The 26,022-nt window shown below is 43.3% G+C and overlaps 1 long non-coding RNA gene across 3 annotated transcripts in view; it reads left to right on the top strand.

The window, feature by feature from the left end:
* Positions 1–26,022, top strand: part of LOC116216805 (uncharacterized) — a 163,854-nt gene that overhangs the window by 5,065 nt on the left and 132,767 nt on the right. Inside the window, exon 1 of one of the 3 annotated variants that reach the window (XR_014884460.1) lies at positions 21,597–21,965. The exons of the other annotated variants lie outside the window; for them this stretch is intronic. This is a non-coding gene — a long non-coding RNA (uncharacterized LOC116216805). Of the gene's footprint in view, positions 1–21,596; positions 21,966–26,022 lie in introns of those variants that run through there. 3 annotated transcript variants of the gene reach the window in all.

Raw genomic sequence — 26,022 nt, 5'->3', positions numbered from 1 at the left:
CTGATAGGACTCGTAAAGAGATAATACTTGATATCAGGTAACACAGCCTGTATCAAAGGGGCCAGATTCCTGTCCATCTTTTGGCTGTATGATCCAGGAATAACTTTGGTGACTGTGGACAGTACTCTCAAGATCAGAGTCCCCTCTGGAGAAAACAGAGGTGTTTACACAGAGCAGGGCTGTCCTAACAGCCATGTGATAATTGCTGAGAGGCCCGAGGCCATAGTATATCCCTTCCCTTCCACTTCTCATCCTCCGGAATGTAGGTCCCTGTGGTAGCTCTGACCCCCACACTGCTTGCTGTCACATATGTGGGCTTATCTTGCTTCTTAAAGAGCCCATAAACCGATTAGCTCTGGGTAAATGATCCCTGGGCTGTCTTTAGAATAATTAAAACCAAAAGGCAAACAGTTACTCTGGACTATCAGCAGCCTATCAACAAAACTTGTGCCTTGAAATGTGTGCTCAATTTCTGTTATTAAAAGGCACAGAGCCATATGTGAAACATTATCACGCATCTTTGTGAAATTAGCAGAACTATTTGAACAACCATTTTGTCTCTATCAAAACAGAATCTTGTTATTATTGTTTTTTCATACTGTGTAGGAAGGTGAGAGAGCCTTTGGAGAGCAGGAGGGCTGAGACAGGAATCTGACTTCTGTGGGCTTGGCTGTATCTGTCTGATGTGGAGAGATGGATGCTGCCTGAGAAGCCCAGGCAGTGCTGGTCATAAACCATAAAGCAGGGAGAAGAGCGAGAGCACTACATTACCTCAAATCCTCAGCTAGAAAGGCTACCTGGATTTCCTTTAACCAGTTTTTTGAAAATAGTCTTGGTGATTCTGTGATTCTTAGACTTCTTTTAAAAGAAATAAATCTAGCCCCCACTTTCTTGAACTGCCTCTCTGAAAATGGCACCAAAAACAATTAAAGCCAAGGTTTTCTGGAGGAAGGTGAAGAAAGAAGAGAATGTTTCTGATAAGAAGTGATGAAGAACTGCTGGTAAATTCAACATGCAACCTACAGTGGGGCTGAAGGAAAACATGGTGTGTTTTGTCCTTTAATGGACATTTTAAAAAGAGTGAAAGAAGAAAAAAAATCAAGTACTGACCTGTTCGGCAATGCATTTGGCAACTGACACTAGCATGCCAGTCTGTCCTGTTAGCCATGTGCTGGCTTTGCATGGCACGCCAAGGATGGAGTGGCACTGAAGATGAACGAGATCATATTTGGAGAAGATAATAGTTAAAGAAAATGCCATTGCTTCTTGCCAGCCCTAGTTATCTGCCAAATGGACTGAGATAAGGCAAACAAAACTGAAGAAATATGTACAAAATCGGTTGATTTAGTCTGCTTAGTCAAATTGAACAACAACATCCCTTGGTTGTCATAGCTGAACCAGCAAATATAAAAAAACCAGAGACAGCCAACCCTACACTTACAACCCACTTGAGGTTTTCACGCTGACAACCCAGTTCTAAGTATAAATGGTCCTCCCACTGCTGGTTTGTCTGAGTCTCAGGTTATATTCTGGGATATGACTGCATTGCTAGCCTCTTGATCTTGTTTTTTGGTGTTGTTTTTTTTTTTTAGCTGAACAACTACATGAGGACTGTTTTTCCTGTGCCAAGTATTTCTGCTAGAAAATATTTTGGAGAACTCACGTAATAACAAACATGTGAAGGATTTCTGATATGAAAGAGTCTTGCTTATGTTCATTTTTTAGCTCCAGAGTGAGATTAACTTTGTTCAACAACTGCTTAAAATCTAAACCCATATGTCTCCAAAAGTGCAGTGCTCAGAACTACTGGCTCTTGATAACATCTATAGTAGAAAGAAGATATTTAGAAATAGTAATGTTTGATATGACCCCTGATTACCTGGTCTCAGCTCTCAGTTATTAATATAGAGCAGTGGCTTTCACCCTTTTTCTGCAGAGGTGTGGATCCCCGTTGAAATTTGACATATTTTGCTTTTCTGAGATCTTCTGTAGTTCCTTTTATAAGCAGCTCACAAGTGGCCAGGGTTGTGTGTACCAGAGCTGAAAACCCGGAACAGAGGAAGAGAAGCTTCAGACCTAGATTTTCAGCTGTGTTTGTGCATTAACAGTTGTTGTATGTAATCTTTATAAGTAGATACGTATATTGTCATTGTTTTGTACAGTAAGATTCCATCTCTTTTTGTCTGGCAATGTTATACAATGCAAATATGGAGAATTTAGGATTTCTGATATACTGAAAAGGAACTGAACAAAAATGCTTTCAGAGACATTTTCTGAGTCTATAGCAAGTAGCACTTAGAGCTTACATGACATAATAACCCAGGAAACTGAAAGCGCCTCTCTAAACATGGTAAGTTACCACTGTTAGCAAAAGGTAGACACGTTTTGGCTAGGACAGAACAATAAACAGCCTGAAAGCTCTTACTGTGCTTTAGCTCTGGGGACCCAGCAGCCATTACAACGGACTTCTGCACATTTTCTTTTATGAAATCAAGCTAACTTGAAAAACACAGCTACTTTTTTGGCTTCGCAGAGGGATGTTGCCGTGCCTGGTGCCGGCAGTGCTGACATGTTAGAACGGAGGAAAGGGAACCACCTCCCTGGTGCATCCAGCTTGGCAGTGTCCCATCTCACTGCCCTCCTGAGGATGCACAAATACTTCTGGGGGATGTGAGCTGGGAAGTGACCCCTCTGGCTCTCAGCTCCTGCCTCGAATGCAGATGCTGCAGCCAGCGCGGTTATTGGTGTGCTAGCACTGCTAGGAAGGATGTCTTCCCACATTTTGCCTGACAGGACAATATTCACCCCGAGTGTGGTTCCTCAACAAGGGGATCTAGGAGAAGCAACAGTTTTATCAACATTTCTTACCGCTGTATTTTTATTAATGCCCGAAATACAAAATAATATAGCTTCCAAGACCTGAGGAAAGATGTAGAAACATTTCCAGCAGGGACCAAGTTAATAGTCAGTCTGATAAGATGCAGTGGCTCTGATTGCAGAGGAGATATCTGTCTGGAAGACTGCCCAGTGTGCTGTAGCAAGAGCCCTGTAATTAGCACGTGACCACTACTGGTGGTGTATCGGAGAGTAATAAGAACCTGATGAAGTTCGTCATCTCTTTGCAGTTGTTGCAGGCCCTTGGTCTCCAGCTCTTTATGAAGCTGTGGGAAGGCCTTTAATTAAAGCTACCAATTATGTACTTGACAGAGATCCTGTCGGCTTGCGAGCTGTAATGTTAAATGCCAATTGATTACGGAATGTCTCTGCAACTTTGCAGCCCTGTGATCCACCCATATCAATATTATACTTGGATGTCTTCTGAAATTGTATATAATCGGTGCCTTATTAAATCTGCAGCATCCCTGTTAAATTATGTGCCGTATGTAATGGTTGCTAGAGAGCTGAATCTCGGTGAAGGTGCTGCGTGGATGGGGAAGTGGGAGTGACTTTTGCCGGTAGCTGCAGTGAAGTGGAAGGACTGCCGGAGTGCCTCTGGGGGCAGCAGGGGAAGCTCTTGGGCAGGCGAGCCCTTTGAAATACGCCGGCTGGAACAGTACTTGTACGGGTGGGGATCTCTTTTCAGTAAAAGTTGGGGGTTTGTATCTTCCAAAATTTTCTTCTAACAATATTTTCAAATGATTTATGTTAGAGTTCTTCTACCCTTGGTGTTTTTGTTTTTCATTTTCTCGCCAATTGCAAAAGGTTCATTTTTAAGGTTTATCCCACCTCCCCTTTCCTTCCTCCCCTGCCCTCCCCCCCCCCCCCAAAAAAAAGTAATGTATTAAATAATTTGGAAAAAATGAAATCCTATTAAAAAATCATGGCAGGAGAAACCACAACCACAAAAGAGACAGTCTCAATGATTACGCTGGAAAAATATTTGTCGTGGAGGGATACCAGGGTACATAAGTTGTGAGTCTAACTAGTCTGATACTTATGTGTATGGACTGGAAGTTTAATGTGGAGCTGTACATCTAGTGTCTAAAAAGGGAACTATTTCTCATAAGTTTGCTTGAGCACTTCTTAAGTCTTCTTGGTTTTACAGTATCCTGTGGCAATGATTTCCACAATCTAATTGAAATTGTTTAGTTTCCCTGCACCAATTATTGTTTATATGAAGAAGCTTTCTCCATCTGATTTATCCATACTACCTTAACTATGTAATAATCTCTATCAAGAGAACTAATAGTAAGTTTAAAAAGGCCTACTTTTGTATCAGCATTGTAATTTATTTGTCTGTCTTTACAACACTCCTTTAATGCTTTCAGTCTCATCTTCCTTTTGAGCTCCCTGCTTTGCACAAGTGCGTGCTGTAATGCTGTGGAGCTGGCTCCCACCTTTTCATAGGTAGGCTTTGTGTAGCTTCCTTCCTATCCCTCAGCCGCAGCCCCTCACCATTGTGTCAGCTCCAGGCTGCTGCCCTGCCCTCCCCTGCAGGCAGTGCAGTTGCTGGGGTCTGGCAGAAATGGGTCCCCTGTGGGGACAGGGCTGGGGGTCTGTGTTGTTGTGCTGGTAAACTCCCATGAAGGGAGAACACAGTTGTGAAAACCTTGGCTTCTCCCTGCTTTTTCTTAGTGCATCATAGTTGCAGTGTAGTCTAGAGCCTGGTGTTTGTACAGATGTACAGAGCAGCTTGCTGGAGCTGCTGCAAGTGGGCACTGACCTGGGGAGCACTGTGCTGTATTTGTTCTTTGCAGACCAACTAATTAGCCTGGGCAGGGAGCCCTGCTGGGGTGGCAGCACTGCTTCAGGTCCCCAGTGATCCCAGATATCTGCCCTGAGCTGAATTACCCAACAGATACACATTTCTTGTCTTTGCTGAATGCAGCTTGGTGGTGGAGAATGAGGCCTTGAATGTTCTGTGCTCCTGTGATTTGGGTAGCTGTGTGTCAGTGGGCACTCACTTGCACTTGCCATTTGCAAAGCAGTCATCAGGAAGTATAACACAAAGCAGCTTTCTGTACTCTTTCTAACACAGGTAAGTTTCAAACTTTTCCAGCCCAACCTCAGGGCAAGGCAGGAGAGCTCCAGTAGTATTGCAGCTGTGTAATTGCACCTTATGTAGAATGTATCCCAAGTATGGTATTGATTTAGAAAGAAAAGATGTGTCTAGAAATTATCTCTTCATTTGTGTTTATTAGAGAATTGTGTAAAAATGCATGCTCAATTGCTGCTGAATTGCTATAATTTATTACATTATACCTTGAACATTTGGTTAAAATGTATACGTTTAGAGCTGGACCCGAACAGAGCTTTGTGTCTGTGTTCTGCAGGAGCTGAGGTAGGGATTTCATTTCTATTTTTGGCATTTAAGTGTTTTGGAATAAAAAAGCTCTTTCCAAGAGCCTGAACCCAAGCAGAGGAACTGAGACGCTCCCCACAACACAGAGTGTAAGCCAGCACTGGCAGAAATGTGCTGGCAGGAGTTTTGCTTTTTCACTGCTGCTCACACCTGGACTTTTGTGTAGCTGTGTTCATAGTTCTTACATACATTTCACCCGCTATTAACAAAAGAACCATATCCCTGCTGAATTCCCAGTCAGAATTAATTATCTCCTCCTACACTGGTTTGTGTAGGGATTTGATTTTTCCTGCTCCTGTAGCATAGACTTTAAGGGCCTGAGCACTTGAGCAAATCACAGGAGGAAAACTAGCGTGTATTCTGTACTAAAGTGTAAGCCACTTTTGCCCCTAAAGACCTATGTAAAGCTGGGAATCTAAGGTCATGGCTGCTTCCAAGCCAGTTCAGCAAAAACCTCCCACTAAGCCAGGGAAGCAGCTTCACTGGCTCAGAGCAGGATGCTCCCAATCAGCTGTAGTGTGTTTTTATGGTCATGCACGCTGGTTGGGATACGTGTGGCAGTACTTGACTTCTACTGCCCCTCTGCTCTGGGGAGAGGATATGTGAATTCAGCACAGCCTGGGGAAATGGACAAAAGGGCAGTGATGAACAATGGGTGGTTTGCTGAGTTCCCACTGATTACCCTGACTTGCAGATACGGTCTAGTCCTGGGTGTGGATGACAGATCTGCCCCCACACTCTCTAATACAAGTACCCCTGGTCACGCTGTGTGTCCTCCTGCTGGGTGACTGGCTGCCTTCATGGTCTTCTGGGCTCCTGTTGAACAAAGATGTTTCTGTTGCAAAGGCAAGTCCCTCTGTTCAGTGTCAAGAGGCCTTGTGCATTCCTAGATGCCTGAGCCATGGTCTCCTTTAGGGATCTTTTCCAAAATCCTCGCTTCAAACTTTGGGAGTTTTCTGCTGCCCAGCTCCCATGCAGAGAAGGAGGAGGGTGTTATAATGTCATTCTGGGCTTTAGAGTCGCGTGCTCTATGACATGCGTGTGCCACAGCACCTAACACACCGTAGCGATCCCAGTGCTCTATGGAGCAGGAATTTCATAGTGTCCACCAAATTTCACCACAAACTGCCTAGGGAGATGGGTTGTCCAAAGTGCCAGTTTGCACTGTGAAGTTCATCAGGAAGCTGAGGTTTACAGGTACTATTTCTTCAGTTCATGGACAGTTAGAGATCAGCCCTGCTCTCGGTAAGGTTCAAAGGCTTGGGGAAGAGGGGGGTGGAAGTGGGCAATAGATATGCTCCTCTGCTTCATGCTCCACTTGGCTTCAGATCTCCCATTTGGCAGAATAGGTACTTTTAATGTGATTTCAAATTGTGGGTCACAAATGACTTGCCAAGTGATTTGCTCATATTAAGTTGCACTTTAGACTTTCATTCTCAAAGGTGAACATTGGCTTATTTACGATTCTCCGAGGGAGAAAAACAGAATTTAATAGAACTTGCTAAATAAAGCAAACGAGGCTGCGATACACCATCTCTCTGTTATATATTAATCTAGTGTTATTAAGTGTTAACTTAACAATGTGTTGTATGAACAGCTAAAAGAGGCCAGGAACAGTCTGAGTGTCAAACATGTAAACAGCTAGTTTTTTATTGGAATCATTAACTGCACTGCAGCTAAATCCTTTGTTTTCATGGCTGGTTTAAATTAAACTAGCAAAATTGTCCTCTTTTTTTTTAAAAAAAAAAAAAGAAAAAGAAACAAAAAAACCCCCAAACATTGCTCTTAGTACATATCAAAAGGTTCAAAAGCATAATTTGATTCTATGTCTATTTAAAATATTTTGTAATTTTTAAAAATTTTATTTACTCCAATTTTCTTTGGTACAAAGCTGGGGTTGTGTAGGGCTGATTGAGGGAAGCATGTTTAAGGTGTACTTTTTGGAGACACTCATAATGCAATCCATTGATATTTGATAATTTTAAGTACATGCATAGAACTTGTGAATATCCTCCTGAGCTGGACCCTGAGGAACATGGCTGATGTCTATTGAATTTCAAATATTTGTGTATAGAACTCCATTAGGTTTCCAAGGAAGTGCTCGGCCGCTATCTGCAACAAAGATAGCAGGTTTAATGATACAGCAATCCTTAAGTTGGCTGAAGAAGGCGATCAGCATCATTACTGCTTGCCATGTAGCCACACTGCGTGTGGTTTGGGGTTCCCAGATTCAAACTTGGGCACTTTCTCCCCCAGTGAGTGCTCTCTACAAGCTTGCGGGCTAGCCAGTCCCAAGGGTACTATAAATCCTTGCCCTTCTCTGAACAGACCATGTATCTGTGGGCTGCCAGATGCTTCAAGGTGACTCAAGTCTTGGGGAGGGAAGCTTGATGCCAGTGGTGGGCTTACAGGACCCCACCCACAGAGCTGGGATTGCCCTCCTGCTTCACCTTGCCTCAGCAGCAGTTACACAAATAATCCTTGCTGGCTGCTGAGCTGTGGTAGGGGGGTACGCCCACAGTCTTTATTTACCAGAGCACTAAAATACAATTTGTCTCAGTCAAAGATGGTAGGATCACAAACAGTGCTACTTCCCTTCAGGAGGGTCTGAGCCTTGCACAGAAGGCAAGGGGCTGCAGCTAATGTAAGAGCAGGGTCAGTATTTCCAGGGATATTGAAGAACAAGCCGGGGTGGTGACAGTAACTGGTGCCCCAAGTAATTTCTAGGGACTTGTTGCTGAAAAGTCTACCCACAGAATTGCTTATTGAGTTCCCCAAGCTTTTAATAGACATCACTTAATGCTGGAAACAACAGGGTTCTTTGTCTCCTGTGTTTGAAGTTGGGACCATCTCTCCTGTGTGTTCCTACAACACGTAGTTTGATATCAAATATGTACCAAATACTTCCCTGTCCTCATTCAATAATCATGAAGAAGCTGCTTTAGTAACACACTGCACAGAGCCTTCCCCCTGCACTGAAGGAGGATGTGGAAGTGTAACAGCTCAGAATGGCCCCCATCTCTGCCACAAAAACTTGCAGGAAAAGCGTTCATGCACAGCATTGCTGATGGGCATTCCTTGAGCCAAACTGTTATTCGTCTTGGTGTCTCGACCCTTCAGTGAAGTTAGCTTACTCCTACCTCAGACAAGGAGCACTGTGGAAAGTGAAACAGGCAGCCATTTGATAGGCTCTTTGAGGACTTGCATGAAGGAGTCAAAAATTGAAATGTTTGTGATTGGTTTTGGAATACTTCTATTGCCTCATGCACCATTGCCCCTTGAATTCTGTTTTTGGCTCTTGAGATTGGTGGAAGAAACTACATGAAGGCACTGGTAGAGGTGACTGTAGCTATGTTCTTCTGTTTTATTTTGAGAGAGTGTCAAGGCATTGCGAAGCTGCATTTTAGTGGCTTGTGGCCCTTCTCAGTAGTACAACTGATTTGTACTTTGTTAGGCAATAACCTAAATGTTTATAAGTATTTCTTTCCTGATAGTGTATGCAACAGCTGTTACTAGTTTAAGGGGCGAAATAATTAAAACAAATATTTCCCTATTTTTATTCCCCACTGCTTTCCACATGCAGAGGCTCTCCTCAGCTCTCTCCAAGGGATATATAGAAAAGTTTTGTCGAGAGATGCTTGGGACAGAACCCTGAATTCAGTGCATCCCACACTCTGTGAATGTTCCAAGTCAAACCGAAACTGAACAGCTGGAGTCTACCTTTGTGGCCTTTTTTTCTTCCTGCCTCACAGCTACTGATTGCTTTTTGTTCTATGTCCTGAGAAAGTGGAAGTCTTGCTTAGAAGGTAATGCCATACTTTGATAGGCAAAGAGAATGACTTACAAATCTTTTTTTCTGACTAAAATGATGAGATTAGGAAAAAACAAGCAATTACAACTGAAAACACTTGGATGCTGGAACAGTTTGCCCGGGGATGTGGTAAAAGCCCCGTCCCTGAAGACATTCCAAGCCAGGCTGGACCAGGCTCTGAGCAACCTAATTGAGCTGTTGTGTCCCTGTACGCTGTGAAGGAGTTGGACTAGATGACCTGTAAAAGTTCCTTCCAGCTTCAAGGATTCTATGATACTTCTATCAGAAGAATGAGCAGAGTGAGAACTGGCAGGCAAATTTTGAACTCAGAATAAAAAAAGCACACTGCAGCGAGCCTTGCTCACTGCACACTGCACATCACTTCTTGTGGAGCCACTACTGTCTCTTCTTGGTTTTGTGACCCCCAGGCCCCGTGTGCCTGCTGGCTGCAGGAATGAGGCTGCTCCAGGAGGGCCCTGGCAGGCAGGCTAGCTGCTTTCACCCCATGCAGCATCTCTCTCCCTGCTTGTTGCCGTTGCAGACTGGCTGAGCCAGCTGGCTGCCAGAGCATTTATCAGCTGCTTCCATCTATTGAAGTACTGGAGGGATGGCGTGGCTGTTTCATGGCAATTACAGTCCTCTCTCACCAAGCAAGGCCAGGTTCTCCTCTTGTTCTGTACTTCCATGTCTGTAGAGTTAATTCCAACCTACAGTGATGCTGGAAAACTCTGACCTCGGCAACCAATTTCCAATTGTAATCCTAAAAGAAGAATGGTTGGCTAGTTTGGGTTTTCTGCCCGTGCTTAAGTGCGTTTTGTTTTCATTATGGGGTGTCAAGTTGTTAATATTTATGGAGTACACAAAAGAATGAAAATTCTGTTTCGTGTTCAATCTGACATCTTTTGGCATTGCAGCCCTTTACTCGTGGTAGTAGTTCTTTTTCAATTCGACAGTGCTCTTTTGAGATGAAGTCCTTTAAAGTGTGGTTTGGCTCTAAGAAAGGATTCTATGCAAATGGTATTTAGGAGGTCTGTCGTTATTGTTTCAGATATTAATAATTTCCAGATCAAATGCAATTTGCTTGGATTTATTTTCTTGCTCTTTCTTCCTGTTCTGTTAGTGTGGTCAGTGCACCCTGATGCTTTTAAAGTCAACCTGCCTCTTTCCTTAGCAGATGCCAACACTGCCTGATGAGGTTTGCAGACTTCCCTTGGCTCAGTTACCTCTTCCCTCCGTGGCCTCACAGACCTGGGAGCAAGGCCCTTATGGCCATCGCTTGGCCTGGCTCCATGTGGGCATAAAGCTGTAGGAAGGGAAATGGAGTTGGGTGAGAAACCCAACTTCCTATACAGTCCTCGTCTCCATTGGGATAAAAAGTGAGTCCTGTGCAGAAGCCAGAAGTGTAGAAGGTGACTTCTGGACCCTATACCATAGGCATGTGCTTCTCTGAGTGGCTTCACATTTCTCTGAATGGGGTTGCATTTCTGTGAGCCTGTAGAGTGACACTGCTCTTCCTTGCTTTGGGACAACTGCTTGCATATGCCAGCACACATCCAGATTTCCTCAGCCCTGTCCAAACCTACGAGGTTGTTGCAAGGGATCACTGAGGGGTGATGTCATTGCTGCCATCACTCATGTTGTGATGCCTAACCCTGGGGGCCTCTGCTACTGGAGCTGCACAGCCATGCATAACATGGATGAAGTGATGCTGCTCTAAAGGTTCTGTAACCTGTTTTTATAGAAAAAAAAAAAAAGGAGGAAGGCAAAAATTGCATTAGTACCACCATAGATGTATACACGCTATTATTTGGCAGCAAAAATAATTATATCCCATGCACCCTCCAAAGAATTATCCAGAAAGCTGAGGGCAGGGAGAGAATGTTAGTGAAAAGGACATTTAATTCTCTGCCTGTAGATCTTCAGAAAGTTAAAGAACATTGAAGATCTAAGCTATAGAAGATCTCTGCATGCCCTGATATAGTATGTGCATTTGGAGATTGTATTTTTACACATCAGCTACATACTCATGAGCATGCATCATTTGTAATACGTGCATTGCATGCAAAACAGAATCTATGAAATATAGGATGGATGCAGTGCGAACAAATGATGACTCTTGAAGTATTTTATAGGCATAAATGCAGTTGTTGAAATCAAGGTTATCTGGAAAACGTTCCAAGAAGTGCACAGTACTCCCTGCTAAGATTTAATTTAGTATTTGGCATACTAGCCTGGGCATGCATTGTGTATCTTTAAGTTACCAGATACAAAATAATCAGACCAAATCTTTCTCATGGAATAAAACCATTTAGGTTTGGATTCCATGAGTGCATGCTAGATATCTCCATCTTCTTATTCATTCATTTCTTATAGTTCATTCCTGCACTATATTCTACTAGTGAACAGATACTCTAGTATTAACAGATTTCCAAGTGAAGATTTGTATAGGAGGAAAGAAGCACACGTTTCTAGCAGGACATAGCCAAAAATGAAAAAGCAATAGTAACCTTTGTGCTAGAGGCCTAGGTTATCAGTCACTTAGATAACTGTTTGTAACTGCCAGTGATCCTGTAAGTACAGATGTTAATGCTGCATGCCCTCCTAAGAGTACGCTCTATCACACACTCCATGCTAACATTTAATGCACTCTACACCAACTGAGTAGGATGTAACGTGAAAGTTAATTTGCAAACTTTCACATTTTCTAGCATATTTCAAAGTCCATCCAGACACTTTAGTTAGGGTTATGGTGCCAATGGATTGCAACCTTTGATCTGGAGGAATCCAAGCTTAGCTTTTGCTGTACTCGCCTCCCCCTGTGGTCTTTGTGAACTGCGAGTGGCTGTGTCCAGTGTTCAGGAAAACAAACCGGGTCTTGGTTCTGCTCAGGAGAAGGATCCTGATGTGAAGCTTGAGCTGAAGTGTCCTGGGATGCTGACATAGTTTTATTTTTTTTCCATATTTTAGTGACCAAATAAAATAGCAGTCTAGAATGGCCTGTCCTCTGACATGCAGACAGGGTGCCCATGAATTTATCTTCTTTTTCTTTTGTCATAAAACAAAAAGTATAATTTATTTATGGGATGTCTAGTGTAGTCTCTCTACTGTTTTCTTACATTTGAAATGGAAAACACCTGTAGGTGCCATCAATGCTTGATTTGCTGCATGGTAATGGTTATGGTTGCAAGGAGCTTAGGGACACTTATGAGCTGTTAAGTAACTCATTAACTAGGAGGCTGCGTACTTGACATGAAAGACCCAGGTAGGCTGGGGTGTCTTCTGATACAGCGTGCAGCAGTTTAAGATGCAGCAAATGAATGTTCCCCTAATAGTACAAAAATGGGCTCTCCCATCTCTCAATTGACAGTGTTTTTTTAAATGGTAGGTACAATTTATCTTTGCTGCTGAATCTTTCCCAGAGAAAATGCCAATTTCTCACATAGCTGATATTAATGCTAGATAAAGTTTTTTGTGCTATGAGCAAACGTGTGTTAGGAAGTGAGATTGTTCAACCATTAAACTCTTTTTCTTTGTAGTTTTAATGCATAGATTTGAATATAGAATCTAATTGTGTCAGTTAGTGGTGCCGTTTTTGATTTATACCTTTACCCCAGAGTTCTTGGGTCAGCTGTAGAACGTGTCACAGCCATAGAACCCCTGCCCCCGTTCCCTAGTATCTCAGCAACTTTCACCATAAGGCATGCTGCAGGGAAAGAACTATTACAGGCAGAGGGTGAGTCCTAACAGAAAACTGAACTGGTGAGTGCCTTTCCCTGTGAGAACAAGGAAGAGCAAGCCCTTTCCCCTATGAGAGAGGTGATCCTTTCCCTCAATGGAAAGAAGGGCAGCCATGCAGCCTGTGTGGTACTAAGTTAAGGTTATAATGCATGGGCCCACTTACTCAAAAAACATACAAGCAAAAAAAAACCCATCTCAAGCCATTACAACAGTTTTGGAGAAGCATTGCAGCTGACATCACACACCAATTTGGGCATGATGAGTGGAGAAAGAAAGGGAGCATGGAAGGAGGGGGAAAAAGCTGACAGAGGTCTGGGATAGGCATCATGTTTGTCTAGCTGTCACTGAGGACTGCAGTGCTTCAGGGTAGAGACCACGCTAGAGCCATGCTGTGGCTGGGCACCTTGTTTTTTTCAGTTAGGAGCTGTATTATCCCTGCTGCTTATAGTGGCAATTCCTGCAGTGTGCTTGAGGCCTGATGCTGACAGTTAATCGTAGGTGATATGACTCCACCATATTAAATGTATGACATTGTCTGTTTTGCCAACTGCATGCAGAGGGAGGTAGGGTAGGAGAGGATGCTCACTGCAACGCTTGTAGCAGTGGGGTCAGAGCCTTTGAGACCAGTGAGAGGGAACAGAAACCATGGAAATTCTGCATTGTTGACTGCAGGTCAGCTAGGTAGCACTAGTAACACATTTGGACCAGAAACAGGCTTTGTGTTTTCAACTACAAAAGACTGTGAATGTTTTTAGGGAAGCTATTGATTAGAGTGATGATTCCAAATTAACTCAGTTCTCCTGTCATTGCAAATTGAGAAAATGAGCCATACATGCTTTTTGGCTGGAGAATTAGTTGAAACAGCAGTCTTTTTTTGGACTTTGAATTTGATCATCTCTAGCTTCCTAAGAAAACATAAAAATCTGGACATCAGATGGATTAAGCCTCACTTTTTGTAGCTTGCCATGATAAAAAAGATAAAAAAGAAGATAAAAAAGAGTCATACTATGTTATCTTGTGGTCAGTGTAAACCATTGCAGACAAGTTCTCATGAGAAACTCACATTCTGAACTGCTTAACATTTCCCTGGCATCCCTGCTGTTTGCAGATGACCTCTTGGTGCTCAAGAGCTTCATAGAGGTATGCAGTAAAACAGACAAAACAAAAGGCATGCCTTTTATTCTTCTCCTAAATAAAATGTCACTAGAGACAAATAATTTAAGATCTGGAAAAATTTGGAAGATAGTTTTTAGATTTGAGATGATGTGGCCAAAGCAGATGGAAAATACTTGTATACATGCAGTTTGGTCAGAAATTCCCTCTAAGTATTGTAGATCTGTAGTCTTTCAGCATAGTCACTGTCTTCTGGTGAAGAGAAAGGAGGAAAGAAACTGCTCAAATTACCCTGCAAATACCAGGCATGTAAGTAAATATTATTCAGCCTACTCTGAGCCCTAGATTTCCTAATCCACTTGAAATCTTTTATGATGTGTACTGTATGCAATATACAAAATTAAAGTTGAAATATGAAGTTGCTTATAATGTTGAAACCCATTCACAGTCAACATCAATATTTTCAAGCCCAGCTACTGGTAAACTGTGACTCACAGGCACTAAAGCAGTCTTAAAAATTTTGAGGACTTAGGCTCCTCAAATGCCCTTCTGGCTTCTGTTTGTTTGTTCAGGATGCAGTGGGCTACTGTTATGAACGCTTTCCCCACCTGTAACTAAGATAGCTTACAAGTATGTGGTTTAAACAAACACAAGTTAAAATTCTCCCACATTCACCTGACTTACAGCTGGTGCTGTGAGATGCTTGACAAATATTGCAAGACTCCAGCTAAGTATTTTGGCAAGGCTCCCAGTTGCTTCCAGCTGATAGATATGCATTAGACTTAGACAGTAGGAAATATTGGGGGTACTCTGAAAAAGGGTGCAGTTACAGGGAGTGAGTGAAATAGGAAATGAAGTAGGATAAATAGTTTGTTTTTTTTTGTATCAAATTGTTTTTAGTGCTCAGGTTTTTTTTTTCTTTTCTTTTTTTCTTTTTCCCTTAAACTGGTTATTGTGATGGGGAACAGATGAGGCTGGAAGGGACCTCTGGAGACCATCTAGTCCCACCTCCACATGCAAAGCAAGGTCATTTATGATTGGAAAACAAGGCCCATGTGGGTTTGAGTGATGGAAAAAATTGCACTTGGCATTTCAGAAGTTCAGTTGCTTTTACTCAACCGGAAAGCAAGGAGGAGGAAAGTGTGCTGGGCTCTTAAGAAAGCAAAAGTGGCTGGCTTCACTGGCCACTTTTTAAGTGTTTACTCTGAATACACTATTAGTGGCTCTGATCATACACCTTTGTGTATGTGTCCATTAAGTTTCAAAACAGATACACAATCCAAGTTCTTTGCTGAGCTACATGATGATATGGCTATGTGAGATGTATGTATATTTTAATGAATGTCATGCTTGAGAAAGGTAGATTGCACCTGTGCAAAAATGTTGAAACCTTTTCTTCAGGCATACTTCTCTAAGATCAGATTAGAGCTGTGTACAGCTGTGGGGCACAGCTGGAAGCTTAATCATAGAATCATAGAATGGCCTAGGTTGAAAAGAACCATAATGATCATCTAGTTTCAGCCCTCCTGCTGTGGGCAGGGCCACCAGCCACTAGACCAGGTTCCGGAGCCACATCCAGCCTGGCCTTGAATGCATCCACGATGGCGCATCCATGACCTCCTTGGGCAACCTGTTCCAGTGGAACCTGTTCCTGCCTCAAGAACTCAAGCTTACAAGTGGGCACTTCAGCTGTGGAGCAAGCACAGCCAACAAACAACAGATTAGCCATGCATCAGAAGTGATAGGTCCGACACACCTTGGAGTGGTGCACTTCTGGCTGCCACCACTCTTGTCTGGGATGACTCTCCTGGTCTCTGTCCCAGGAGCAGGAGGCTGGAGACAGACAGGTGATTCCAGGTAATGACTGTGACCTGGGCTGTTGGCAGCAAGAAGCCCAAGTTCCTGGCTAACAGCAAGTCTAAGTGTTTAAAAATTAGAACTAATTTCTAATTGAAGTGAAAAATGAAAATCTCAGCGCTTTAAGTGAAGCAAATTCAGGGGAATGTTGATTATTTTCCTAGAAATTGTTCTGTTGGATTTGATGTTAAACATAAGAATCATATTAAATACTAATTGCGTGGCTATGAAGAGTCACTGTAAATATTTACTACAGCATTAACTGTTATAACAATGGAATGTTTGCAGTGTTGAAGAATCAAAGAATCCTTAGAGTTGGAAGGGACCTTTAAAGGTCATGTAGTCCAACTCCCCTGCAGTGAACAGGGACATGTTCATCAGGTTGCCCACGGCCTGATCCAGCCTCACCTTAAAAGTCTCCAGGAATGGAGCATCAACCACACTGCTAGGTGGTGCCTCACCACCCTTCCTGTAAAAGACTTTTTCCTTATATCCAACCTAAATCTACCCCTTCTAGGCTTGAAGCTGTTTCCCCTTCTTCTTTCACCTCAGAATCTACTAAAGAATCTGTCCCCTTCTTTCCTGTAGCTCCCCTTTAGATACAGAAAGGCTGCTAGGCTGCTATCAGGTCACCTCAGAGCCTTCTCTTCTCCAGGCTGAAAAGCCCTAGCTCCCTCAGCCTGTCCTCATAGGAGGGGTGTTCCGGGCAGTGGTGACGTAGGGTGACAGTCAGGCTACCCTTATTCCTTCCAACAACCCGCAAACAGCTTTTCTGTTGGGTTGCTCTTGTAGATTCAAACCTGGGTTGAAGCAAATAGTGTGATGGAAAGAACTTTGGACCACTTAGGAAAAGAAAGGAAGCCATAACTGATGTTTTTGCTAAGAATAGAGCAACTTTTTTTTTTTTTTTTTTTTTTTTAAGAGAAATCAAGTGACCTTAGGGCATCCCTCAGTGACCTTAGGGCATCCCTCAGTCTGTAACAGCCATGTGGGGCTGTGTCAAAGCCAGCTAGCTCAGACATGCTGGGATGGGGTCATAAACCTCTTGGAAAACCCCAGGCATCAGCCTAAAAGTACCAAAGCACCAAAGTCATGAGCTGCAGCTGTTGGGTCTAGGTTCTGAAGCTGGGGCAAGCCGGCCTTCCCCAGGACAATGCTAGAGCAGCTGTGCTGCTGGGGCTTGAGGGGGATCTCACTGGTGGGATGGATCCTGCACCTCATTCTGGAGCCACAAAGCTGCTTTCCCTGGCTGTCCCTGGCTGCTGGCACCCTCCCTCACTGGTGCAATTTGACTTTCTTGCTGTCCCTGAAGTCTTGCTCGCCACAGGTTCACATCTGTGCTTATCCTATCAGCTCCCTGTTCTGAAACAGCCGCTATAGGAAGAGGTACAGGCAAAGCTGATTTTAAGCAGTTTGTGGTGGGTTTTATCATTTTCCGCTTCTGTGAAGAGGGAAAGCCTTTCCTATGTTTTTTTGCTGTCTGTGTGTGGTGGAATAAACATCTGCTGGGCCAGTCCTAATTTGCAAGCAAGGGCAATTACCCATGGCACAGGTGTGTTATCCTCTGAAAGATTTTATTTCTCTCAAATGTGGACATGTCTGCAAATAATTTGAGGTAGTGCCATTTTATAGCCTTACACCCTGTGGAGGGTAATTGCTGAGCTTTTTTCCCTTCACCTTACCATATCCTTGTTTTATTCATCAGAGGCATACTCCCACTTATGCCCCTCCCACTCGCCACATAAAAACTCTCTTTGAAGTGGGAATACAACTCACAATAAGTTTATTGTTAAAGTAAATTAGCACTGAATGAGAACACAGTGTATGTTTATGAGCCAATACATTTTGGAGAACGAGCCATTAAATTCCAGTAGTTTGGCTCCTGTCTTTGTGGTTTACAGCTGAATTCTGTGAAGGTTTGATAAGGATCAGTGGAAAAATGAACTGACCATCTCCTGCAAATAGAACACTTTTCTTTGACCTTTCTGTCTGCAAAATACAGAACCTTTATGGATCTGTTTCCTTTTGTTGCCAGCTGCATCTGCAGATGATTGGAAACATACCTACAAGTCCCAGGATGTTCAGATCCAAAGTCTTGGAAGTTCAGTTCTGCACCAAACCCTTTGAAGTTCATTCTCATCTCTGCAAATGACTGATGGAAATGACTGAGCATCTGAAACTTGTTAAGACGTAATCCAAGGACTCCCATTTAGCTTAGTGGCATTTAGATCGGGCCCTCACCGTGAACTCTCCTGAAATAAGGGACATTCATTTCCCAACTCAGTTTTTGGATTAATTTTGATTGGTAGGAATCTGATGTGGTGAGACAAAATCTGCTGAGATTTTTCTTTATGCCTACATTCATTTCAGTAGTTTTTAAATGGCAGCCTGGCATAAAGTGATATTTAAAACAAAGCAAGACTAACAAGTTTCAAAATACTAAAGAAAATGGACATCCCTGAAATTTGGGCTGGACTGCAGCACTGAGGCACTCACTGGACATTTTCTAGGTTCTGACCTGGTCAATTCATTCCTGGTCAATTCATTCTGTTCTTGAATATGGTAGCAAATTCACATGGATGAGCAACAGAGGGAATGTGGAATGTGTTGCTTTCTGGCTCAGGCTCCCCTTATTTTGGGAGGATTTCAGATCATGAAACAGGTATATCTATATATATCAGATATGAACAGGTAGATATGGGAAAGTCTCCTTACCACAGGGAATTCCAGCTTTCTGGAGGCCACAGGCCCAAGGCCTGGGCTGCAGGGCTGGGGACTGGGAGCTCTCTTTGCTCTGTAACAGCTGCAGCAGCACATGGCAGCTGGAAGGCACTGCTGCAGCTCTCAGGTTCCTCCAGTTAGCACAAGGGTTCAAACCTATGCAGTGAAATATTTCATACTCTAGGAACTTAAGTGCTAAATGCAATCAGCTTAGGAGCATGAGGCCAAGTAAAGCATTAACACTGCAGTTAAGACAAACGAATTCAGGACTAACTAATACTGTTGACTTTGCTAGCACAAATCTCACTTTCCTTGAGCTTTTATTCTCTCCCATAAGAGCAGGTTTAAGGGCAAACACAAATATTAGTCATCTTCTTCCTATTAATTATTGTTAAAGATTTAAGGGATCATAGACTTTGAGGTTAATGCCCCATTCAATGTGGGAAAAGGCAAAACTTGATCCCCAGTGTGGTGTTCGTTCTGGCTGGCTGGCTGATCACAGACCAACTGTCCTGCCTTGTGACATCAGCAGTGTGTTTGCTCACCAGCAGTAACTGTGTGAAATGGAGCAGGCTTCAGGAGAAGAGTAAGTGCATGAATGTGTCTGAGGGCGTGCACTGCACACACGTGTGTGTAGGCGGATGGGTGCACCAGTGGACCTACTTCTAAGTCCTGGTGTGGCAGGCCTGCTTTTTTTGCCATTATGCAACATTTTATCTTTGTTTTTCCTTCAGAGTGACCTCTTTCATGTCTTACATATAGAGCAACTCCTGAAATCCTGGATCAACTTTGAAGGACAAGTTTTGACTTCTTCAAAACAGAGGGAGCTTCAATGACCTGCTCTTCTCCAAAAGTCATTCTCCAATTGGTATCTGGGTTCACATTTGTCCACTCTAGATCTGATATGTTTGCTTTACAAAAACGATGATGTACTTGCTGCCCTTCTGTGCTCTTCCTTGGATCAGGACGAGCAGAGCTCTCCCTCCTTTAGCAATCTGTTCTGCGGGGGCTGCCCTTTGTCAACCTTACACAGGCATTACCAAGGATGGAATTTAGAATCTAAAGAGTTATTGCAGGATATGTGTGTGTATAGGAGAAAAGGAACCAAACCTACTTGGTGGCTTTAAGAAGATTTGAAGAATGGAACCATTTCAGTTATGTTCGCACGTTTGTTACACAGTACTGAATACAATATTGAGTATACAGTCATTTACCTAAAAGTTTTGTTTGTCCCAACATTCAGTTTTGGAGCAATCAAAGCCAACTGCTAATCTGAATAAAATTTGATGAATAGTTTTAGCTATAAAAGTTGTGATATTTCATATTATATCTGAATAACTGTACCTGTATCAATATAAACTGCATTACACTTCCCAAAGCATTTCATCTGGGGCATTTATAGTATAGAGCTGAACATTTTTTTCTGCATTGATGATTCAAGCTTCAAAACTCAAATTTATGAATTGACATATTTTTCAGTTCTGTCTGAAGAAAAGGGAAGACAATATTTTTAAGCAGTAGTTTTCTTTGTTATTTTAAGCTGAAAGGCTTAAATAATCATAAAGACTTTTGCATCAAGAGGACTCCAAGGTCTGCTTAGACTTATGATAAAATTTAATTTTTAAATATTCTGCACAGACACTGAAGCCAAACCTCCATTGTTTATACAGCCCTGCTTGTAATGATAGCCAGGGAAGTTGCTTCCTGGCAGGGGGCTTGTACCCACACTGCTGGCTTGCCAGGGAAAGCCCCAGTCACTACCCTCCAGGCCACTCGGGGGTGTTTGGCTCTCCATCTCATCCAGATTCACCTGAGTATTGTGAGGTAGAAAGGAAGGGAACTGACTTTACAGTCTGCTTTCGTGTTTCTGTACGTGGAAGTCCCTGATGTAAGTTCTTCCCTTTACTGAAAAAAATCATAAAACATTTTTTTTTTTAATTGATACCTACTGTCTTGTTCTGCACAGCAACATTTGTAAGAATGAAAAAGCACTTTTCCTTCCTTCCTGAATCCATCTACTCTTCTGTGAGAGTACTGCTGAATACGACAGGTGAAAGTCATGAATGCAGAGGGACTGGGTGGAAAATTGCACTGCAATCTGCCATCCCCCGGTAAGCAGGAAGGAGATGGTGCAGTGCCAGCACGCCCTCCATGCACACTGCTTAAGTGCAGGGGGGAGCTGGACTCTCCCAAGCACCAGTGCTGAGCTTTAGCACGTTTCAGTTCTTTAAGCAAACGAGAGTGTTGTGGAGGCAGTGCTGGGTCCACAGCAGGGGCCAGGGCAGCAGGAGCCCATCACCTGGCAGCCAGCAGGTTGAGGCAGCACTGCAGAAAGCCGCTTGGCAACGGGCAGGTGGGCCAGACAGCAGGGGAGCGGCACCATTTGCTCCGCGAGTTGGCATTAATGAGACACCTATTGGAATTCTGCACACTCTTTAAAGACCTTCTGTGCGGAAAATTGTTACGTTTACTATAATCCTTTGCAAGCGAAAAAAAAAAAAACAAGCTGGGATCTTTCCCGCTGTCCTTATTTGTGGGTTAGGAGGCTTTTGGAGCCGTGCAAGTCACTTTGCTTTCAGGATGGAGGTGCTGAGAGGTAGATAGGTACTGAAAGCGATGCCCAAACTGGAGAACCTTGGGCATGAAGCAGGTAGGGCACGTCCTGAAAGGCTATTATTTGACTTGACAGTCAGGGCTGGGTTGTTCCAAGTGATCCCCTCTGCGTACTCACTGCTGAAAGCATTGTCACTGCTTGTGCAGGAGAAAGCTAATGTGCCACAGGTGAAAGCACACAATGGAGAACACCTCTTGGAAAGGTGGACCCAAACAAGGGTTTTGATTTTTAGCAGCTTAAGCATCCAGTGTGCTGAATTCCTTCCCACTGTGGGATTAGCACTGAAGGGTTAGGCTGTTAGCCAGCCGGGATATGTTTAAAGGTACTTTGTCTTAATCCACCTAGAAGGAGGCTGTGTTGAACCAAAAGCAGCCCAACGCGCTCCCTAGCTTTTGATGCACATGGGCAGCAGGGAGAGAAGGTGCCTTTTTCATATCACAATGCTGCTGATCACTTACAGGATTTCATTTCCCTTCCAAGGAGGCTCCCCTTTCTCTATACTTGGAAGTACTGTTGCTCTCCTGTTCTGGTACTTTTCCTGCATTATTACTGTATGAACACTGCACCGGCCTGCACCCCCGATGGTTCACCCTGAAGCTGTGGCCCAGCTGCTGGAGTGTCCAAGTGGAGATCCTGAGCCCTGCCCCCAACGAGCTGCTCCTCCCCCGGGGAAGAGCCGGCTGCTCTCTGCTGCTCACGGGCTCACTGTTTCACAGCTGTTCGGGAAGTAGCAGCGCAGTCCGTCACTCCTTTGGCCCACCTATAGAGAAGGACGAGGAAGACAGAAGGAAGAATAGAGAGGAGAGGAAGTATGCTTTTGTTGAGGGAGGGCTGGAGGTGTCCTGTCACTTGCTGTACTTGGGAATAAGCGTAGCATCCTCTGTAGGACTGGAGCCAAGAGGCAGAGAGAGAAATGTATAATCATGTGCCTGATGTGCTAGGGGGAGGGGAAAATGTCTTAAAGTGTAATAACACCTAGGTTTTATAATCCTGCCCAGGCTTGATAATTCTTCTGATAGCCCAAATACTATAAATTTAGTTGAAGATAACAGAACAGATGGGAAAAACATATGGTTTGTAGGTAGTGTGTGGTGGTTGGTATTTGTGGTACATTAGGGGAATTTATTTTATTATCTCTCTTTTCCTCTATAACTTTTTTGATACTTTCTTGAATTCTTTCTGCCTCTAGGTGAGCTTAGGGTTTTGGAAATGTCTGTTAACTTGGCCTTGTTCAATAAAAACTATCTGTTGCTTTATAAATCTCCTTTACTGTTAGGAATTTTCTTGCCTGTGTGAGTTTTCAAGCTCCTGTTTAAACAAGTTGAAGCTGGATCACCTGGACCCAGTTATTTATTCCATCTGTCTCATTGATATCTATGGAGAGCTTGAATGGACAATGGACGCTGGACTGGAACTTGCTGCTGCACGGCTATGTTAGCACTCAGTGTAATGTGTACTGGCCATGAGGTGATGCAGCACAGGAGCATGCTGGCACATGCAGGCAGGGCCACAGCACTGCATTGGGGTGACTGGGCAGTGGCCATAGTCCCTCCTCTGCTGGCTCTTCCTGCCCCAACACAGCAGCCCCCACCTCCCTCTAGGTCTGGGCTGGAGAAAGCCTGCCTGCTCTGCAGAAGGCTGTTGGAAAGGCACCAGAATATTAACCCTGTGGTCTACCTGCCAATCCACTCCCCACAGAATGTGAGTGTTATGCCAGAGCTAGAGATGAAGTTCAGGTTTCTTGTGATATGAAATCAAGGGAAGCCAAACTGTATTTACAGCATAAATATGCAAACCCTTTAGGCAGTTGTCAACTGAAGCCATTCTATGATTTTATGAAAAGACATGTAAGAAATGCAAGTCATGGCTGGAGCATAGACTTACCCTTAATGAACAGGAACTTTATACAGGAGTTCAGGAGAAAATACATTTGTCTGTAAGACTCTAGAGAATAACCCTCTTTGTCTTTGGACAAACTATGTAGCCATAGTTTGAAGAGAAGGAATACATTTTTGCCATAGTAAATGAGGACAGGATAATAATAATAGGGGCCAGCTTTTGATAAAGGTTAAGATCAGGCTTGAACTAAACTCAGTCTCTTAGCTCTCAGAATTTTGTCTCCTATGCCCCACCTAAGTGCTGGGAGGTCTGAGATAGGCTGGTGACCTGCTGGATCTCCACTTTGTGTCTGTATACTTCTGGTGCAGCACTTGGACCAAACCTCCCAAAGTATGTTCAAGGCTCTGTTATCCAGCAATTGACCTTGGTTGATCATCTCAGACCCCACAAATCAGCCTGGTGATGTGTGATCATTCATTAGAGATATGGTGTATGGGCACACCCTGATTAAGTGAATGCTGCAATTATTTTCTGTTTTGTAAACGTTGCCCTGTGGAATAAATGACGTAGAGTGCATGGCACCAAGCTTATCCTGAAAGCCAAGTGTGCCATAGGGAACCAGCTGCAAGAAACAGAGTTTCTACAGCAACTTAGTTGAGACAGGTTTGGTTTGATGTCCATGTTGCTGGAAGCAGGAAGTACCAAATAGCTATGTTTTTTGCCCAGGGTGTGGAAATTCAAGCTGAAGATTTTTTTCTTTGGCTACATGTGGAATGATGCTCTACAAATTAATGTGAAACATTAGGCTGTGATCCTGCAAAGTGTTTTGCATTCAGCAATCAGACTGTGCTTGATCTGATCTGAACCAGCTGACGGGATCAGTTCTACACTCCTGTTGACAAGGATGGGTTTTGGATTTGGTTTGTGGAACTGACTGGGACAAGCTCAGTGACATAGATGTGTGTTTCCAGAGCAGTTGTCAGGGTCCAGCTGGCAGATGGTCACTGTGAGTTGCCATGGAAAGCAAAGCTCAATGCTGAAGGGAAATTGTAAGAGAAGAATTTTTTTGGCAATGCAATTTGGGACTACCAGAATGTGAAAACTGATAAGCGTGTGCATTTCATAATAATGAAGATCCTTAACTCTGGCATCTCCCCCTTGAGGCCAGACTTTAAAATTACAGAACTGTGAGGATCAAAAGAAACAGTTCAGAATAGCCCTGACGTCCCAGAGCTGTAGCTCCTAGTGGAAGGACTTTTGACTCCCATATTCATCAGGTGACCCTTCCGTTCTGTCTGCCTGGTAGCCCAGGAAATGTGGAAGTCAAGTTTTGCAGAAGGGAGCCCTCCACACATATCTATTGATACTGGTGTGAAAAAGCAGAAATGAGATCAGAACTTGGCAAGGAGAAACCTAAGTAACAGGCCTGATGTTATGGCAGAGGACACACGATTGCTTCCTCCATCTCATAGCAGAATGCTGTGGTGGGTATGGGATCATGTGCCAGGGAGCTCTACAAATGGGTCTTCGGTTTTTTTGTTTGTCTAACTTGTTTGCAAAGTGACTTTTCATGCCTAAGTACATTTTTTTAGAAAGGGAATGCTCTGTGGGTTAGATTTTTTTTTTCTAAAGTGGTAAAGTTTCTGATTATATTTTATGTATGTTTTCTACCTCATAAACATAATATGTATGTTTTCTACCTACATAAATTTTATGTATGTTTTCTACCTCATAAATATTTCTCTTGGAAGGATAGAGAATGTAGGACTACTCACTTGGTCTTTAAGCTCGGTGATTTTCAGCTGTAATTGTGTCTTAGTTTACTTCTTAAATTTAGTCTTACAATGAAAAAGTATACAACAAGCTTTAGCATTCCTGAACTATGATCCACTGAATGTGATTGGTTGTACTTGATGTCTTTTCTTTCACTTTCCTCTGTCCTTCTTGAGTTCCTAACTACCAGGTAGCCAAAATTATTTGTTTGCTACCAATAGCTTTTCCACCCACTTGCCACACTTATTTAGCGGTTCAGCAAGGCAGTACTTTAAAATGACCCAGAAACTGATTCTGCCTTGGCTTATGCTGACTCTCAAGCCCATAGCTCCAGGGGAGAGAAGAGAATCAGTCTCAATCTATAAGCATTATTCCTCTGAAATATTTCGCAGTGATTTTTTTTTTTTTAACCTTACTGCAGAAATTTCCTTTGCAGGACCATGAAAATGTCTTTTATATCTGATAGGGCATTTAATTAATCCTTGGTTCCCTCCGAGTTTCAGTAAATGTTCCTTGCTGGAAATTTCACTGACAGCCCTGTTTGCAAGGGCATGGGACAGAACAGAGCTGAGGCCCCCAGAGACTTAGGCTGGAATCCCTGCTGAAGTGAGCTTGCTCACAGTGGAGCTCATGGCAAGCAAACCCCATCATGGTCCTGAAGCAATGTCCATCTGCTTTGTGCTGGTATAGGCTGCACACAGCTTGGCATGCTTTCCTGGGTGCCAGATGAAGTTGGGGCTAAGTGAAGCTGTACAGGTATCAAAAGATACAAAGAGAAAGCAGAATGAATAGCCCTTGACTTTGCTGTGGAGGAAGGGTAAAACCCTTGGTAACAAGACTGCAACAGAAGAGCTGTAGGCTTCACAGATGGCTGAGGGTTGCAGCCTCCATCCTGCAGGCTGTTTGTAACAAAGGTGCCCAAGGCCTCAGCTGTTCCTGGCATCCCTGAAGTGCCTTGGCCCCTCCTTAAAACCCTGCATTCCGCTGCCACCTCCTCGTGGGGCTGAGGGCTTGTAGGCTGGGTTGTTTGTCCCCTGCATCGGATGTGGTGACTGTGATTAGTTATCCATTGTAAGGGAAATGTGAACTAAGGAATAGAAGGAAAATGTTGACTTTCAATTCCATAGCACTTATAATCTGTTCAATACCAAAAATGTAATTTATTACTGAAGACTTGTGTTTCTGCTATTCTTTGTATTGTTGCAAAGAAAGTCTAATTATTTCTCTGCATGGATTTATTTATACCGCTTGCGC

The sequence above is a fragment of the Meleagris gallopavo genome, chromosome 7 (genome assembly GCF_905368555.1).
Source record: "Meleagris gallopavo chromosome 7, MGAL_WU_HG_1.1, whole genome shotgun sequence".
In the NCBI taxonomy this organism is placed as follows: Eukaryota; Metazoa; Chordata; class Aves; order Galliformes; family Phasianidae; genus Meleagris; species Meleagris gallopavo.
Note: the sequence above shows the minus strand (reverse complement) of the source record. Positions and strands in the feature narration are given on the sequence as shown.